We start from the raw sequence: 13,687 nt of genomic DNA on the forward strand, positions 1-13,687 counted from the left end.
TCCCCATGACTCTCCGATGTTCTTTTCTCTTTCATGCCCTCTTTTTTTTTGTTTTAATTCCTCTCTTCTGAGGCATCTGATACTGTGGACTTTCTGACACATGAGAGCTCATGGAGCGTACCTCTGAGAGGCCACAGAGCTTTGAACTGAGCTGCATGAAACAAGAGTTAACAAGGTCAAACTGAGCTCTTCTGGTCTGACTTTTACCTGTGATATACCTGTGTATTAAAAAGTCTCTATTGATCTATGAAGCGTTGTATATCAGAAATTGGGCAAGATATAGGCTAATGTAAATACTGCATGTTTGTATTGATTTCTTTATGTTATGTCTCCATGTAATCTGTAACCATGCTTCTGTTGAATTATCCAGGTAGTTGCTTACTTTGTCTTACATATTGAGGATTGAACAGTGTTTCCCACTCCATACTACAGATTCTGCTGTTAATTGTATTTATATCTGTCTACAAAGTACGTTCACACTGTTTTATTTTCACTTTTTCAAACCCCTGTTATACAGTAGTACCACTTCATTAGGTATATCATGCTTGTACTGGGCTGGACCACCTTTTGCCTTCACAGCTGCCTTAATGCTTTGTGGCATAGATTCATTTCTCAGAGATTTTTGTCCAATTTTAGCATGACACTATCACACAGTTCCTACAGATGTATCAGCTGCACATACATGATGTGAAAGGTGCTCTGTTGGATTGAGATCTAGTGACTGCGAAGGGAATTTGAGTACAGCAAACTCACAGTCATGTTCAAGAAAGCATGGGCGTCAGGACGCAGTACACCGTGGTCATAACGTGATGTGGATATCACCAGAAACAGTACTATCTGAGTTATTGTTGCTTTCCTATCAGCTCCAAGCAGTCTGGCCATTCTCCTCTGACCTCTGAGATCAACAAGGCATTTTTGGCCAGAGAACTCATTTTCAGGCCATCCAATCCCAGTAGATCAGAAGTTTCTGAAATACTCAGACCACCCCATCTGGCACCAACAACCATGTCATGTTCAAAGTCACCTTTCTTCCCCAATCTGAAGCTCGCTTTGAACTTCAGCAGGTCATCGAAACCATCCCTAAATATATTGCGTTGCTGCCATGCGTTTGGCTGATTACATGTTTGTGTTGAAAAGAAAACCCTAATGAAATGCAAATTCAAAGTAACAATGAAATCCTTTCATGTCTCAGAAGGAAACAGCAAATTGAACTCAGTGTCAGTTCTCATGGTGTTCAGGTCTTAATTCTTCATTTTTGTGAGTGTAATCTGACTGGATTGGATAGTTTTAAACTCAAGCTGTGTGGGGTATTTGGCCACGAGAAAAAGGTAGGTGGAAAAATAGAGCTGTAAGCTATGGTGTAGTCCTCCACATACCTTAGAGCGACATACATCTTTGAGTTTTAATAAAAGTAAACACACAGGGTTAGTTCTCTGGAAACTGCATACCACACTGGGTCTGCTTTCTTTGCAAGGCTGCTTACCTGCTGCAGTTTTGCTACATGCTGGTCGGTTTGTGTTATTGTGAGGTTCATTTTCAATTGGAAATGAACATACCATGGGCCACAATTCACCATAACTATGTAATAAGGCAGACTTTTTGCGTGCATCTTGTGGTGCTGCAGTGTTTCAGAGTTTAGAATTGACATAAAAGTGTCACAAGCTTTGGATAAAAAGTCCTACGTATTAAGTGTTTCCTATGTTAAGAGGATAGCCTAGAAACATGAACGCCACAGGTCATGATAACTGGCACATTCCACACTCAACTACCTCTGAGACCTTGTCCTCTTTTTGCTTTCTGAGAATCGCACTCCAAACTCTCCTTTATTGACCTACTTTCAAGGTGGTGCATAGATGATATATGAAGCAGGCTTTCTTTGGAGAGCAGGACTAACCAAATGGTGGGGGTTGTCGGGGGCTGAGTGGCTACATACTTCTGCAAATGTACAAGTAGCAATTTATTTTACCTCTTGGCCTCTGTGCTACATTTGTCTTTGTAGAAGAGAACATCACCAGAAACTGAAAGAAATAAAAAAGGAGGTGAAATAAGTAAAAGCTGGAGTTTCATTCTCAAAGTGAGAGCCAATTCACAAACCCCACTTCAGCCCCTATATGTACAGTATGTGAGTGAAGAGGCCACTTATGTTCAGCCTACAAATCATGCAGGCAGCTATAGGAGTTGGGAGTGATAAAGAGAACATAATAAAACAAGAGAGAGAAAAATAAAATGACTAGCATATTATCTCAGGTTGTAACTCTAATGAGCTCGACAGAAGACAGGAGCCAAGACAGTGAATGTGCAGCCTTTAAACGAAAGCCTTGGCTAATGTCTCCTGACTTGTCAAACAAAGGTGCAGCCTAACAGCATTTCCTCTTATGGTATTGACCTCTAACCTTTGACAATAGTAGGTCAGAATGACTGGCATGCACTTATTTTAACAGTAAACAGAAGACAAGAGTTCTCTCTGTTTGAATAGCACAGACTCACTTTTTACTACAACTGCTTTTAGACTTTAGATGAGAAAGAAGACTTTTAGATGAGTTAGTTCTACGATAAATATTTGTTGCAACAATTTGCTGCAGATTTGTGGCATTTTAAAATATTAATTCTCTTTTTTTAATTAGATTTTTCTATAAGGTTAGAACTTAAAGAACTTACTGGTGAAGTGAGTAGGATTAGAATAAAATAAGTCAATTGAAACATGGCAATAGAACAATTAAAAGCAACAACAGTTTGGGAAAACAACCACAGAAAAATAAATCTATAAATATGAGCCAACAAATTAGTTCACATTAATATTCCTGTTACAGCAGACCTCAAACCTCATCATTATCTTTATCTTCTCTTCTCAAAAAACATGTGAATTCAATAGTCCTTTTACCCTAACAGCAGCAAAACACCATAATCTGAAGAAACTAGTTAAACACATCTCTGTGACGTACAGATCAGTGACAATAGAAGTCAGCGAATAAAGAAAGAGTAAAGGCACAGATTGTTTTTTTCAAGTTGCAAAACCTAATTGAGATGCTTAACACTGGTGTAATATACTTTATTACTTTACGTAATAATACAGTTTCAGATTATTCAGCATCAGCTGTTTTTTAATCATTTTAATGATTTTTGGCTTTTTTTTTCTATATTTCAATTAGATCATTCCAGTAACAATTTGTTATTCAGGGTTACTTTTCTATTGAAATGTGGAGCCAGTCCAGCAGCACTTAAGCGCTACAATGCGAAGTGTACCAGAAAAAAATTAATTCATTACCAAAAAAGGTTAAATCAGACTGAGCTTTAACCCACAGTGCTGCATGGCCACAGATTACCTATGTGTTTACCTCGAAATCATCATAAGATAAAATTGTTTTGCCATCATTTTTTGTTTGTTTGTTTCTGTTTGTTTACACAGTTGGAAAAATCTCACCTGGAAACCTTTGTGCTGCATTTTTGGCATCTGATAAGCCTTTAAATACACTAAGTGGACTTCCTTGTATATCGTGTCTTACTGATATCTTAAGATAACACCCCCTTATCAGTCAGGACAACAACCCTGACTGTTTCGACTGTTTTCAGTCCACAGTCCACAGCTATCCTAAGTACTGATGTCTGCTAATATGCTCCCAGTGGTGATGTTTGCAAGCTAATGGCCAAACATTTGCATTGTTCCTCATTTGAATCTAGTAAGTATACACCTTAGGTTGTATTAAACTGCACATCCAGCACTGTGCAATCTGAAGGTTGTATAATGGTGAAATAAAACAAAAAAACACAGTCATGTAATCTAACACCTGATCAACAATAAAGCATGCAATGCAGCTACAGCCACAGCTGTCATTCTCAGAACAGTGGATTAGAGGTGATGATGATGCACACATTGCAACCAAGAGCAACATGTTCCAACAGGTGTAGGTCCTGTACATCAGGAGATATTACATGTTGTCCCTGCGTCATTACATAAGAGGTTTCAGACCAGGGCAAAGCATTCTTTCATGATGATTCACGAGAGCAAAAGCATTATAAAACATTGAAATGAGTAGTCTGATCATTGATTCTGGGACAGGGAAGCAAACAGGAGACCTTAAATCAGATTAAGACCTGAACAGGACAGAGACAGGTGTGAGCAGTTTCCCAGGTGCACCTCCACAGGCCATGCAGTGCCAGTAATCAGCAGTCGAGGCTGTTAATGACAGAGTGCTGCTGTCAGAGAACTGCAGACATATACACGCACACTCACACAGAAGCACACGTAGTCATAACTCAGAGGTACGCTTGCACGCACACAGTCAGTTAAGCATTCAAAAGGCATTTTTCTTTCTCAAGCATCTCACTCATCCTCCATCCGTCTGTCTGTCTGTCGCTGTTGACCACTCAAGCATTTTAACACCTTTATTCCAATCTTTCAGTTGCTGTTGCACAGGTCAGCACACACGCAGTGAACTTAAACTGCAGCTGCACAGTTACATAAGCACCTGCTAACCTGTCTGCAAACCTGCTGACCTCTGGCCCTTTTATTACCAGATCAAAAGTCAGCCAGCAAAACAGAACGCTCTTCAAAACAGAACACAGAATGCAAACAATAGTGTTACTGATAACATGGAAAACAGCCCAGCATCATAAGTGAAATTTGGCCTCTCTTTACTTTATCTGCAAGTAAATAAATAAGGGATTCTAAGCCTGATTCTTTTGTGTAGTTAGCCATTTTTCCATGATAACAGTATAACAAGACACAGACATTCAAACAGTGTAGGAGGTTTCTGAGAAACTGTATTAGAGCTAGAAAAGTAGCTGACAAAGCAAAATGTGCTGCTAATTTCTCATTCAGCATCACGGTGATCCTATAGCTTTAGGTTGATATTGCTTAGGGCTTAAGAAGTCCAGATAATGTACATATATCTGTGTGTATAACCGTCGAAACTATGCCTAGTATGTTTGTAACATAGTTAGCTCAGCTTGCTAATGTTAGCAGTGGCTTTAAATTCTGGTCGTACATACAGTAGGTGACCATGCGTTATAAAAACAACATAGGTCCTATTTTTCCTGTTCCTTGTTCCTTGTTTATGGGTTCATGTAGCTGATGTGATGTTGTAGAATTTTGTGACACTATGATTTAAACAATGACATTTGGTATGGGGATACTATAGTTTTAATAGTCTAAACAAAACCTGTATGAAAGTTTGTATATGATTTCTCAGAAAAAATACAAAAGAATAAATTTTTGTGAATTTTAGATTACAACTTTTTCAGAAATTGTGAATTTTGTGTATATCTCCGTTCTGTCAAAGTAAAGCTTTATGGAGGACAGATTTGTGTATCAGCATTTTTGAAAGACATGATGAAATAGGCCACCTGTGCGCTGCTGATCTCTTAATCCGATGGGGGCTCCAGGTATGTGGGACATGCAGCCGATTCTGTCTTTTGCTTTCCCTCACCGGGGTGTGGTGATGGTGCTGCTGGCACATTCTGTCCTCGGTTCAGAATGCCAATGCCAATGGTGCGTTCAAAACCACACCACACTCAGCCCTGAATACATTTCAACTAGAGGTGCATGTGTTTCTCCTCAAAATTTCCATGATGGTGATCACAGACGTACAGGGAAACAAGCACTGCACTTTCCAAAAGCAGCTAGGATGTCACTGTGAGATACCAATGACACCGCACGCTATTTTAACCTCACAGCCTGACCCTGAAGTCCAGTCAGATATGAAGTGTGTCACAGGGTTGTGCAGCTTGTCTCACACGCATCTCATGTATACCTGCTGATTACAGGCTCTGTCAGAACTTATTCAAAAGCGCTCAGCATGAAAAGCCTTGAGGGTATAACCATGGTGCTCATCCTCTTCGAAACTGCTGATGGTAAACACGCACCACGAGCACACTTCAAAGCCTCCTTAAACTCCACACTAACAGAAACCTTGACCCTGTGAGTGTGCTGTGGCATTAATGGGCTGACATATCATGTACATGTGAAATATACTTATCGGGCTTTTTTCATGCCACATCCAGCTTTATTTGTTTTTTTACATGACAACATAACAATTAAAGAAAATGACGGGGTTTTGATACTTACTGTGATGGAGTGAATGACTCAAACACATCTGAAAGCTGAGTGTTTTTTTCTGTCATGTTAGTAATGAGTAAACAATCAAAATAAACTGAATTATTAGACAAAATACTACTAATTTGATCTGGTGACTATATAGAGTTGACCAATTATTGCCATACTGTATCATGTGTTCTTTATATAAGACTCACATACAAAATCACAGTACAATTCCAATAAAAGCTAATTAAAATAAACTGAACTTTCACCATAAATATTTAGGAGTGAATGAAAAGGACAGTAACACCACCCATGCTTAATTAAGGCTTTTATCATGGAAATGTTCAACTGATGTTAACAGTGAAGTGCAGATTGTGTAATGCACATATGTGTTCCCGAGGAAAGCCTCCCTGCTGACAGGTCCTCAGCAGCTCTTCGTGCCACAGCTGACACTCACTTCAGATTGGCATCTCTGATCTTACATAATCTCCTTCCATTCTCCAGCCACCACCTCCGCCTCAGAGCTCAGTACAGAAAACAAGCTTTTGTCTCCAAACAAAGCCAAAACACCACATCTATCAGCAACTCTCATTTGTTTTGAATTTCTCTTTATATCCTTTTACATCGATATCAAGCATGGCCAGGACTGGTTTAATGACCTACAGCACAGAGAAGAGAAGTCCGTTGCCAAGCAGTTGTGTTTGTATAGGCTGTGGGTTTTGCTAAAGGGAAGCTATGGGTGGTGAGAGGAGGAGGAGGAGGAGTGAGGTGAGAGGATGTGGAGAGGACAGGAGTGGCTTGGCACAAGCTACCGTTGGTGAGCATCAGGCCTCTTTGGCTAATGGATAGAGAATATTGTGTTGTATTGCACTAAAGGGTTTTTATTGAGTGAGTGTGAAAGAGGGAAAAGGGTGATTATTATGGCTCCTGGAATAGCATAATTAGAGGAAAGCACTGTTCCACTGTCTGTGGGTGTACATATAGGGGGTAGGAGTGTTGTTTTTCTCTTTCTCAGGAGGATTAAATAGTATGCCATGCCTGGTACATTTCTGTCACACTTTTCTATATTTTCTGACTCTTCACAAAAGTTCTAACATTAGGCTGCATATAAAGGATGTGTACTGTTTCTAGAGTCCAGTAGGGGGGACTCCTGGTCACACTGGTTGCAAAAAGAAGTCAGAGTTGCTGATTTGCAGACTGTATATAAAAGCTTGAAAATTGACAGCGCTAAAGTGGGTTTACTTTCGTTACCTCCAATCGACCTCAGGTTGCAATAATGTATCTGATGGCTATGAGAGAATGAGCCTACTGCTAAGTGATTTGGGGTTGCTATCTTTTTGATATAGTCTATGCTTTTAACAAATATGTAGCCAATTCTTTTTAAAGTGTCTGACAAGAACTCATTGAAAAAAAAACAAGACCATCATGTTTTCCACCTTTGGCTATGTTCCTCTGCATAATTAAAAGCAGCAACCTGTCATAAATGCGTTCTTTGCAGCAAAACATTCACCACCTGTCAATTTAGCAAAATTTGAATGTGTAATTACATTTGAAGCAGACAGAGCAACATAAAGCAGTCCTTTTTGCTCAAAGTCTAGCTCTGTTTTGTGCAAATTCTTGAGGAAAATATATGGCTTTTTAGTTGCTCCATACTCAATAATGTGGGTGTGATAGCAGTTAAGCACACATCAAGGCTTTGTTCAGGAAATAGGAAGTGAACACTTAGCGTAGTTCGGCTGTGAACGGCAAAATGATTTTCTCCTCAGAACAAAGGCATAATCATGCTGTTTCCAAATTTAGTGCTCCAGCATTTCCTTTAGCAAAGAGTGCATTAACCACAAGCGCATGTGCGCACACTCCCGCATTCGTGTGCAGACACACTTTTACACGCTCTGAGCTAATTGCATACATGCATGTGTATGTTCATACACATGCTGCCATTCCCCACATCAGCTTGACTTGATTAACAGCTGCTTGTGTGTGGAACTGCTGTGTTGATGAAAGACAAGAAGCTGGTTCTTTCACTGCTGCTTGGGCATTACAAGCACAACAATTTACACAACAGTAGAGCACTAAAGTTGGCCTTCATTAGAGGGATTAGGAGCCTAATCTAAAACACTGTTTAAGTCTCTCATCCCAAACCCTAAACACTCTCTCAAGGGGGGCTCTTCCCTCCTACACCAACCATAACATCTCAAACTTCAAACACTCCATCTGTAACCCCAACCTCTGGGTGCTATCCCCTCTCTCATCGACCCCTATCTCAGAGTGAGGGGTTGCAGCGGGTGATGGAACCCACGTGATGGTGCAGCTGTGGAATGATTTATTGCTAGGTTAATTGTTGGGTGAGTGGGAATTGTGCCTGCAGGCTGCTAGCTTTTGTGTGATTACAGGTTCACCTGCTATTAGATTGAGCATACATTTCATTATCTCCTTAGAAGGGCTTGTGTATCCTTCTCAGCCTGTCTTTGGACAACTGAGGCCATGGAGGGAAAGGAGTAGAGATCAGGGAATGGAGGCTACACTGGAGTATTGCAGCAATTAAACACAATTTGTTTTGAGCATTTCCTGCACTAATCCAGCTGCACAGGGTCTGTCCACCATAAAACTGAGTGGAAATGCCCTGCAGGCCTAACAGCTATCTGATCTCTGTTTATACAATACATGTGTGAATATCAGTCTGTGTGAATATCAGGCCAAGACACTGAACCATCCACTGGAGTGTGTGCACAATGGGTAGAAAGAGTGTAAAGGCATAGAATGAGTCAATATGGCAGTCAGATACACTGAAGCTCACTTCTGTCCAATGACAGTGATACTGAGATGAGTTTCTGTTGCTCACCAGTGTTAGTTGAACTTTCTCTGAAATAAATGTAACAGTGTTGTACAAATATGCAACAGTCATATATAGTTTGAAAGAGCTTTTTGTGATCTTTAAATTGCAAGAAACTTATAAGAAGTACTACTTCCATAGTCTGTCTTTAGCCACAAGCATAAATTGAAACAGAAATGTCCATCTGGGCCAATGTATCAGAGACACAAAACACTGTCTGCTCCTATGGTTTGGGTTTGTTTTTTTTAAGGATAAATTCTAAGTTTTTCCCATCAGTTTGCTGACAGACACAATTAACTATATGTTTATGAGTACAGCATAAATACATTATTTTTTCTATTAAATAACCTCAGAAAAAGCACTTACCTCCCCTTTAAAATGGGGAAACTTTATGCAAAGGTGCACTGGAGCCTACAGTAAATGACAAGTTAAATTTTTAGCTGTATTAGACATGTTGATTGGCATGTTTTGGTTAAGTATTTTCTTTAGGATACTAATTGTATACCATCTGTTACCCCAATAATCCACAATCAAACTTCCATCCGACTCAGTTGTTTGGTGTTGGCTGAACTTCAGTTCAATTTTCCAAAAACTTGGAACATAAAACCACAGATGTTTAAGTTACATCTTTGTGAACAGCGTGAGGTAGCTTTCAAGCAGACATAATATAAGAGAATTTGTGTAGCAGAAGTCACAAGGAGAGAGCGCGAGAGCCTTGACAGTCAGGAATGGGCTGTGGGATGCGGAATGAGAGATGGTATAATCAATCCTGGGGGATCAACCTAATGGACTGAAATCGTCTGTTTCCTGATATTAACTGCAATCAGTAATCAACCTGCACAGCAATTTTTGACCAATCTTGAAAATAAAATAAATAAATAAAAAACAGATTTAAAATACCAGAAAACAAAAAAAACCAAAAGAAAATCTTGCTCATTAACCGAGAATACAAATGAAGTAAGAAATTAATGTCAGAGTTAATTTCTGTTCTTAGCACATGAAGGCCTGAAACTGAGTATGGATGGAGGGGAACCATGGAAAATCAGCTGCCACATTTTTTAATGTGTGACTGGATTCATTTTCCCATGGCTTTTCCAGCACCACCTTGGAATCTATACCTTTTTTTATTAATTCCCACAATATAGGTACTGGCGGAAGCATGCAGGAAAAGGTACGCCTCTGAAAGCATGTGAGCTGTGAAGTAATCACCCAAATACGCCTTGTTAACTCGAGTCCAGTTGACACTCACTGGGCTTTTATGCAAGCTAAAAATATTTCTCCTTTTCTTTCATCTCCCCTCCTTTTTATTCTGCACGTGAGAGCTTTACTGGGTGCTGCTGGTCCATCGCCTAACTGAGCCCTACAGCCGCCCTCCTGTAAAGTAGTGGGATGCCAAACATCCCCTGATTTACAGCTTGGAGCACACGCTATGCGTTTGCTCCTATGGGCTATAAAAGGCAAATGAGAGCGAGATGTCCAGATCCCACTTGCTATATTAACCTAAATTCTTTCCAATAGAGTAGAGTGGTTGCATGAACTGACTATTACCACATGCTGAAAAGAGGAAAACCTTCCAGGCCCCAACAGAGAGCTCACGTGAAGGGCAGATGAAGGGAAGGGTCTGATAAAATCAGCTGCTGACCTTCTCTTGCATACTAGGGCAGTCAACAACATGCCTTTTCTCCTACACAACCCTGCTCCACAGCCTTGTCTGGCCTCAGACTCTTTTACTCTCTGAAATATGACAAATATCACAAGAAACTCAGTGTCGGGATGTGAGGATTTTCTATTTTGCTTTTGTTTATCATTTTTAACCTAATTTTTAAGGGTTTTGGACTGATATTCTGAAAAATCAGATCATCTCAAGATGCCACCTTGAGACTTTCTGATAATATTTAAATTGAGATGTAAATGATGAATCCAAAAAAACCCAGTGCAATCTGGCAAGAAATCAAAGAGGCATGTAATGTTTAGAACTAAACCTAAACAAGACCGAGAAGAATACAAACTCCAAGCTTTACTAAGTCTTAGCCTAAATAAAGAGTCGGGATTGCCAAGTTATTGCAATTCATCATCAGAGGAACACGACTGTCTCTGTCAGATTCTGCAGCAACATTTCACTCGTGACCGAAGTTCTGGTCTGGCTGACAGCGTCATCCATCGACCCATGCTGCTAACACGGCTCAGGATCAGGAGACTAGCAGAGCCAATAGAAATCCAAGGTAACATGAAAGGGGATGAATCTATCAAGTTCACATACTTCTCTGAATTCCAGGACCTTTTGACCAGTGTGAGCATGTCCTTGTTGAGGTTGGCTCCAGGACCCTCAACTGCCTTTACCCCAGTCGTTCCTCTCAGGATTAGCTTTGCTATGATTTGGCGCTGATTCTCACTGGCCTCTGGAATGCGACGGATGACGGATCTATTTTCCTACATTGTTTCACCTGCTCTAAATGGAACCACATGCTGCACAAGACCGCCTCTCCTTTGTCTGTAATTGGAAGCACATGCACTCTGAAGTCAAAAGTAAAGCGAAGCCGACACAGCCGACAAGGCTCCCTTCCTCTGCTCCCGCCCCACATCCCCTCCCTTTGGGTCTCGGGTGCCACTTTTTGGTCCAGGCCAAGTGGGAGAGCACTTATTGAACTAACTGACCTGGCAATACACGTCAGACTCAGTTCAGTGGGACGACTGTATCACATGTCCTTTGTGGCACTCGAACCTAAGACTTAAATGTGAGTGACAGTTACGAGTTTGCTGAGGAGGGAGACCTTGACATTGGGTCTGACATGTTTTTAGAACACAAGCAGCATACTGTACTATTCATTGGCTACGGTCTGTGATGTCTAAACGGGACAGGCCATGGATGCAAGAAACGAGCATCATCAGCTCTTACATAATGTCTTTGTGTCAGAACAGGATTGCATAAGAGAGGAATTTATGATATTTGCTGAAATCAAAAGTCACAATGATGCAGCATATCTATCACAAATGTAAGGGGACAAAAACAGCACTCTGTATTGCACATAAAGCTCTTTGGCAAGTCTAAAGCTAGGTTTAAAAATAAATAGCTCCAACACAAGGAATAGACAAATATATAGATTCAAATTATTGGCACCTTTGCAAAAACATGAAGGTTTAAAAATGAAGGTTTAAATATTTTCCTCCTTCACACAAAATCACAAAGGTCTGCAGACAGCACTGTGACTATTCCTACTTCAGTTGGATGTTTAACACTAAGTTTAAAGAACTGCTTTCACACCTCACCATCTCAGGTTAAGATTTGCCTCCAATATTTGGAATATTACAGGAGAACATAAGGCCTTGACAGGGATTTTTAAAAAGAATCAAAGACCAGGTAGCTGTTCGCCCCCATTTTAGAGTTTAAAACTTAACATAATAAAAAACTTCTAGATTGATCTTAAAACTGGCTGTATACACTTCAGGTTAAACTCAGGGGTATGTAATTGGCCTCACTGCCCTGAAAGCTGGTACGACCCCCCCCCCCTTCTGCAACCAAAACAGTAATTTGCACCCTGTTGCATGTACTGGGCTTGATTAGCAACTCTGGTGCCAAGATTAGTGCAAACCTCTGGCCTCTCAATTTAAATGAATAAGATTGTTAGAACTGATAGCTGGCTTTAATGATTTTGTCTCTTTGTAGATCTCAAAGAAGCTGCAGAGGCCTTGAGGGCGGGAAAACATGCCTCTCATTTTTCATGGCTATTACAGAGGGAAAGATTTTAGACAAAAGTACTGTGAGAGTGCACAAGATTTTTGCTGCTGTTGCCACAATTGAAGCTAACGCTGTGCAGCAGTGACATCTACTGGTAAAAAGGATGAATTACAAATACAATTTCAAATAGGTGGCAAAGTAATATTTTTTTGTCTGAATAATAATTCAGCAGTGCCAAAACAGTGCATAATATTTAATCGAATAGGGCTGCTTACTGCATTTGTCCTTTAAGATAAGGGAGACCTTGAAAGGAGACAAGTGAAATGGACCATCTTACTAATAAATCACTGTCTTCGTTTTTATTGAGGATCACAAAAAAAAAAAAAACAGTCAAAGAAAGAAAAGGAAGCACACCCTCTTTAAAATTCTAAGGTTTTATATATCAGGACAAGTGTGAGGACCTCTGTTAAAGAAGACGTTTTTGCAGCTTCCTGGAACATTCAGGAGTTCGTTAACACAGTGCCAAGGAGGAAAACAGCAGGAATGACTTTAAGCAACCAACTGTTGCTCTCCATCAGTCTTATAGGGTTATAAGGTGATTTTCAAACAATTTGAAGTCCATCATTCTACAGTGAGAAAGATTATTCACACTTGAAGAACATTCAGAACAACTGCAAATGTTGCCAGGAGCAGACAGCTGAGCAAATTCACCCCAAGGTCAGATCATGCAATGCAACGAATGAAACGAAATGAAACTGCAAAAAAAAAAGAAAAATATCAAAGGCTACATCTCAGTTTCTACAGGCTTGCTCTCCCTGGTGGCCCTATACACATCTTAAGATATCCTTTCTTCATGAATTTGTTTATAACATACTGTACTATGTCCATCGTCTATGCCATGAGCCAAAATAGTTGTAACAACGAACCAATGTTTGGTCCTGTGCAGCTGCTCAGTGGCCATGAGAACAAAAAATGGTAAAATTAAGTATACTTAAAAAACACTTGATTTTCAAGTGTGCCATTGATGCTGTTGCTATCCTCTACTGCCCTGCTGTGCAAAGCACAAAGAAAATGGAGAGGCTGTTGCAGCAAAATTAAATTAACACTGTTAGGTCCAGGGTTAGGTCTGATGCTAGCCTTA

This window comes from Perissodus microlepis, chromosome 7, assembly GCF_051167445.1.
Source record: "Perissodus microlepis isolate ML-2025 ecotype Zambia chromosome 7, ASM5116744v1, whole genome shotgun sequence".
NCBI classification, from domain to species: Eukaryota; Metazoa; Chordata; class Actinopteri; order Cichliformes; family Cichlidae; genus Perissodus; species Perissodus microlepis.